This window comes from Thunnus maccoyii, chromosome 1 (genome assembly GCF_910596095.1).
Source record: "Thunnus maccoyii chromosome 1, fThuMac1.1, whole genome shotgun sequence".
Lineage (NCBI taxonomy): Eukaryota > Metazoa > Chordata > Actinopteri > Scombriformes > Scombridae > Thunnus > Thunnus maccoyii.
The window spans coordinates 29,221,024-29,227,956 of record NC_056533.1 but is presented as its reverse complement, the minus strand read 5'-3'; the positions used below and the strand labels follow the sequence as shown (position 1 = coordinate 29,227,956).

General features: G+C 39.2%; 1 long non-coding RNA gene across 1 annotated transcript; it reads left to right on the top strand.

Annotated features, from left to right (window-relative positions):
• Positions 1-3,632: 3,632 nt before the first annotated feature.
• Positions 3,633-6,921, top strand: LOC121900721. Its single transcript, XR_006097018.1, has 2 exons — positions 3,633-3,752; positions 6,086-6,921. It is a non-coding gene; the product is annotated as an uncharacterized LOC121900721 (long non-coding RNA).
• Positions 6,922-6,933: the final 12 nt, after the last annotated feature.

The following is a 6,933-nucleotide window of genomic DNA, read 5'->3' as shown; positions in this document are numbered from 1 at the left end:
AGGACATTTTAATCCTGAGCTCGATCTTTTAATAAATGCCTTTTCCCAGGATTAACTTGTGTGTTTGTCCAGGGCCATCATATTATAGTTGGTCCTGGGCCATCATATGAATGTTTCTCCTATGCCATCATATGAAAGTTTTCATATTTATTTAAGACATCTGTTTTAAACTTAACAAAACATTTTCTTTTATTACAGATTTTCCAGAGGACCAGAGTAGAGAGCTTGTGAGACACCAGGGAAGACGGCTGTGGATGGAGTGTCGCTCACCTCGGATGGTTTTGCTTGGGTTTCACATGTCTGCTTTCTGAGTCCTTAACTGTACCTACCAAGACTTGCTTTCACAGCGAAATGGTACACTCACCGTCCACACCTGAACAATCTAATGTAATCCTATACAACAGCTCTGCAATAAATTCTACCTTTTTGAAGCTTATACACATTTTGTTCACCCTGAAGGGGTGGACAAAATATTAGGAACTCTTTTCAATATAATGCACTCCAGCACACCACCACCACCATCACCCACTACAACCTTAATAATAAAAAAAGCAGAATTAACAACTTTCTGACAATGTCAACAAAAACAGAAAATGAATTTAAGCATTGTCTTTTATTTTACTAGATGATTAGAAGTGATAGTTAATCTTTGTACAGTTGATGTACAAATGTATTAATTCTTCACCTTTTTTTCTCATATGACCACTGTCTTCTTCAGAATAAATAAAGGTAAACTCTCTCTTTGCTGAAATTTTCATTCATTTTTTCCTGCTAACAAGGTAAGTACTGCAATAGCTCCCATAACAGTCACTAACAGTGTTTTGTGACTTCACCATCCTGTAGATAGTGACAAAGGGAATGCTCTGATATAATTTTATGAAATTTGAGGAATTTTGTGAATATATAACAGTGAATATAATCTTCACCCTTTGATTGGATGTGAGGCTTAATGTTGTTTTCAAAACTCTGCTTTGTTTTGCATATTCGTGAATGCAACATCACTAAGTGTGATCACTTACTGCATACTTACAGGATTACTCATTTAGGTGAAAGATGTTTATTTGATAATGTCAGGTATGTTATGAAGTGACCAACTAATACTGGCAATTGTACTCCGATCTTCAAGATTCATTATGGTAAGATATTCTGGTAGAAGGCTAAGGCTGGCAATATTTAATTTACTGGAAGTAAAATGTGGCTAAAGAGCCCAAATTCAGACTTTCTTAACCCTATCTGGGCTTCACCAGACCCATATATACTGTCAAGTGAATTATTGCAAGTCACACAGCTGAGTTTAGTTTACATTATTTCTAATTGACATTGTGGGTGTATGTGATGTGCTGTGTTTAGCTTTGTATTTTGTATTTTGTATGGTGTGTTCTGTGTGTTTTTTGTTGTTGTTGTTGTTGTATGCTTTTTGTCGGGGACTACAGATGCAAATTAGCTTCAAGCTAACTCTGGTGCAGTGCATCTTTAATGTTTCAAACTGCGCACAGTCTCATTCAATAAATAAATAAATCAGACAATTTGAATGTTTTTGTTTTTTTGTGCTGTGTTCAGAGGACTCACCTCAAACTGAACTGATAACCTACGGTTCCTTTACAAGACAGTTTCAAAATGCCATAATGTGAAAATTCTAAATTACATTAAATTATTTGTGTACTTACTGCAAATGCATTGCATCAGGGTTGCTGTACACTTTTTGAGATAAATTTAATGTTTTTTAAGACCTCAACAGAGAACATTTAATACCTTTTTCACAGCAAAACAAATGCACATTAGGGCTGAGCTTTATGTTTGAAATCAACTTGACAAGATTAATAGGGATATTTTTCAGGATATTTTTGCATTTCCATTTAACGATCATGTGTAAAATCTTATAAAGTAATCAAATTAATGGCAAATGTGATGAACTGTGTCCCACGCTTTACACTTTTTAGACAAGACTCTTGTGTTAAAAAAAAGCATTTTAATTTAAAATTTAAATTTTAGTTACAGTTCGTGTGGAATTATTAATTTTAACAACATCATGTAAAACAATAAGGCTGTTCTGCTTGTGCTCACACTCACAGAGTAGGCTATAGTAAATTCTCCACATTAAGACACATACACGTTACAGTTTCTTGACCTTCATCCACTTTAAAGGTCCAGTGTGTAGGATTTAGTGGCATCTAGGAGTGAGGTTGCAGATTGCAACCAAATGAATAACCTCCCCCTCACTCTCTCCTTCAAAGCATGTCGGAGAACCTATGGTGGCCACGAAACTCATGGCCCTCTCTAGAGCCTGTGTTTAGTTTGTCCGTTTTGGGCTACTGTAGAAACATGGTGATGCAACATGGTGGCCTCCGTGGAAAGGGACCCGCTGCCTATGTAGATATAAAGGGCTCATTCTAAGGTAACAAAAACACAACAATTCTTATTTTCATGGGATTATACACTAATTAAAACATACTTATGAATATTGTATTCAATGTCTGCCAAGTCTGTTCGGCTAAATGCCACTAAACTCTACAAACTGACCCTTTAACAATCGATTAAATCTGTAAACACCAGCTAAATGGTCACCAAATTAAAAGTCCATTCCTCTCCTACATGTCGCATATTGACTGTTGCAGCTCCACACTAAAAACATTGTTATCCAGATTCTGGCAACTATCAGAAATAACAGAGGACTTTGTGTCTTCTCTGAAACCCCCTGGCTAACTGTCTTTAGCTTAACATCATCACTGTACTGTTTTGTGTACTTCTTTAATCCTGTTACCTTCATGAAAGCAGGTGCCGTGTGGAGAACCAATCAAAACGGCTAACTCTTCAGGGTGGGAAGCTGTTAAGTAAAGCCTGTGTAAAAATGGCAAGATGGTCACATGAACTTCATTTTTTATTTGTAAAATTGAACTAATAAGCGTTACACTGACCCACAGATGTAGTTTTACTTCTTTTTGGGACAACACTTGTAGTTTTCTCAGGCTGGTTAGCAGCTCCTCCATCTAGACTACTGCTAATGCAATGCCACTGACACACTTTGAACTTAGCCTGTTAGCACCTGCTACCGCCAATGTTACTTAGGACAATGCATAAAACAGCTTGCAAAGCTGTATCTACAGAACTGTGTGAAAGTTAATCAAGGATCACTCTTTCTTCTTAGTTACAGTTTCTTCTCTGAAGCTCTCAGCTCTCAGGGAAACCACCGCTTATGTTTGGCCATCTTAATATTATCTTTTATATCAGCATTTCCATTGTGCACGACCGAAAATATACTCTTGCAGTGTATGCAGAACGTAGCATTTTTGTTGCCGGGTACTTTACAAAGGAAGAAGTAAGCCTCCTGGAGCTCTTTAGAAAAGACTGACTCTCTCTTTGGCATGATAGCTAACTGTTAGCATACTGACAGGTTCTGTCAGAAAGAGGCACAAGCGTCATAGGCTAGCAACAGCCTTGACAATGTGACATTGATTGATTGACACACATACAGAGAAATCAGTGTTGAATTCAGATACGCGGTGCATTGTTTATTTTTTTAATATTGGTTCAGGTAATCATGAGTGGGACAGAATCTGACAAATGTTTATGTAAGTGCTGAAAACAAGTATAATATTATAATTATTATTTCAATTGTGGTGAAAACCAGGACAATATGGCAGTGGATATGTCGGGACTTGGAACACCCAGCTTGAAACCGCGACGATCCCGGACAAACTGAGACATCTGGTCACCAGAGTCTTATCAAAGGCTGGCCATGCGAAACTAACGAGGTTAGAGCTTCATGCATCCATGGGAAAAGGCATATATTAAAAAATGTATTTCGGGATTAAAATGTCCTATCTTATTATTATAGAAAGTATTTTTAATGCTTACCTTCTGTTCCCCACTGCATACATGTGAGCAGGAAAGGAGCCGCTCTTTTGTATTTTCTGGTCTTTTTCCCCCCCAAGTAGCAAAGCTATGACATCACAACAACGCGATTAGTCAGTTGCAATGATGGTCCTGGAGCAACATTAGTTATGATGTCATAGGAACAACACCAAAACAGCAATATCAGATCATGCAATCTCTAGAGGAGGGAAAGTCAGTGAGGGCAAATAGAGGGCAGCTGAAGCAGGACAGGATATGTAAAATTCCAGAGCAGACACACTAGGAGTAGGAAGAGAAAGATGGAGGAGATGGAGGTTCAAGGGCATGGACAATCAAGGCAACACAGACAGGACAGGCTAACCATCACATAGGGACCCAAGGACAATCCAAGACAGGCTTGACTCACAAGGCATGACGTATAGGAAGAGTGTGCATGCACTAATGCAGATGCAAGGCCGGTAGGCCTCAATCCAGAGAGGCAGGTTGTACTGCAAGTGGATAAGCACTCCTCTTGCCAAAGGTTTTAACTACAGGTAATGACTTATGTGGAGGATAGGTCAAGACAAACTGAAACTGTAGCTCAACAGATGTAGGGCTCTATAAGAGGAAACGCTTGGTAGAGGAAACATGAAATGTGTCTGGTAGAGAGACTGGAGCAGACTCTGAAAGAATGATAGATAGATATAGAATCATACTGATGGACAGAACAGACAGGCTCTGTAACAGCTGCGAAGCAGGTATGGGCATCAACTTTCAGGTTGAGGTTGAGGTGAAGAAAAAGATTCATGCTCAGACAGAGAGGCAGAAGCAGACGGAGGCTCATGTTGCTTAAACTTAAACAGTTTCAGACTGAGGTTCAGAGCCAAAAAAGAGAAGCAGAAACAGGCTCATGCTCAGGCAGAGGGACAGGTTAAAGCTCAAACTCAGATAGAGAGAAAGATTCGTGCTCGTGCCCAGACAGACAAACAGGAATAGACTGGATGCGAGACATGGGAAGTCTTTCTGACACAGAGACACATCCAGGTTTAGACTGTGACTTAGAGGCTGCTTTTGGCTCTGATACAGAGAGAATGTACAGTACTCGAAAGACCTCACTGCTGAGGACCAAAGGAACTGAGTTTTTTGGCATCTGAACATTGGGAAAAATAAAACTTATGTGGAATACACATCCACACATGATACGAATGCAGAAGTTTTCTCGGTTCCTCTATATTTTCCTTAGAAATCTGTACAAGATGCAATACAAAGGTAATGCCTCTGTAAAATATATCAATTAGGTATGATCTTTTGTTTATACACACTAAGAATGATTCGTGCTGCCATTTAAACAACCTGTCACTTGTCTTCACAGAGGCAGCTCTATAAATGTTGGCTACTGTAGGCTCATCTCTAAGATTACTGCCTCTCTTTCTCCCTCATTTTACCATGTGTTGCCTTGGCTCACTCTGAGCCCTTTGGGCTCTGCTGTACTTTAATATTTATAAAAACAATTTCAAGTGACATGTTGCCTCTATTTTAACCAAGACAGGATGGCCTCAGGTACAGCCAGGCAAATGGATCCCAATATGTGCAAAACAAGCTTACATCAACTGGAGAGCTGCCCATGCAGGCGCTATCTGAGTGGAAAAAAGAAGTCCGTTGTGAATAATTCTGAAGAAATGCTTTCATTAGTCTGGCTAATATTCTTCCAAATATAAATAATAGTTTTGCAATATACTACCTTCAACACTGTAGACATGATTGAATTGTTCCTATTTATATTGTATACTCATAACATGCTGACATGTTGCCAACATCAATAACAAATGATTGTAATTATAAAGCCAGAGCGTGGGTTGTCCATTTTGCATAGGCACCCTGACATGGATCACATGCATGTAATGGTTTTTGTGAATAATTAATCCGCTTTGCTGCGCTGTCCCTAGAATACTAAATATTAAGAGTCATCTGAAGTGCCATTAGGAACCAATAGTATCTGTAGCACAGCCAAATGAATATATAATTACTCAACATTTCAAATGTTGTCCACAGAATCATCCAAGCGTTTGCATATTCCCCATCTGTACGTTCTCTATGCATCCATCAACAATGACACACATATACAGTACGCGTACACAGTAGTTAATGCTGAGACCAGTTGAGTGATCTGTCATGTGTTTGTGTTGTGGGTAAATGGAGTTCTGTGTTGTTCAGGCAGGCGTGCTCACTCACTGCTGCTCCTGCGTCTCCCTAGGCTCTGTTTCTAACCACTGCCACAGAAACACATCAATCATCTCTCAAGGCCAGACACTTCGATGGACATGGAATATTGATATGGCTTTTAAGATGTGGGGCATGAATATGATCTCTGACACCTATCTGCCTTGCTTTGCAGCTGTTCTACATATAGCTGCAGAATTATTGGTGGAACTGCGTGTGGAGTATTTATTTTAAGGAAACTTATAGCTGGTGCACTGAAACACTAGACGGGTAGTTTTAAGTGAGGAGCAGTAGGAGCTTATTCAAGGCAGGAGGAGCCTCTGAGGTAAAAAAAAAAAAAAAGTCTTCATGCACAGTGTTAATATCTCAAATGTTTATGGCATTTATCATTATGACAAAGATTTTCTTTTCAGATCATTTCTTGTTTCCCTGACAATGAATGGACAGGCAAAGTGAGTTGAAGTGTTTGGTGCGTCTTTCTAGGTGTATGGCTATCATATGTGTATTTTTGTATGCGTACAAATGTGTGTCACTGCTCCACAATTAACTGGTGAATGGAAACTTCTCCCTGAAGACGTCTCCTCATTACCTGCTGTGTGTACTTTGAGCTCTCCCACAGTCTCCTCAACTGGAAAAAGAAATGTCATCGTCACCATAAATAACAACCCCCCCTCCCCACTTTCACCTGGCAGTCATAGCGTGCTTTCTGCAGCTCTCCATGCATGAGGATTTACTGCTTTATATATATCATTTAAGAATCCATTTAAATCAACTCCCTTTATGTTCAGGCAGAAGAAAGATGGCTTGGTGTATATATCTCTGCATGTGCAGGGGGACATCTTGTTGCATAAATAAAATTTGACTTCTGTGCATGTGTGTATA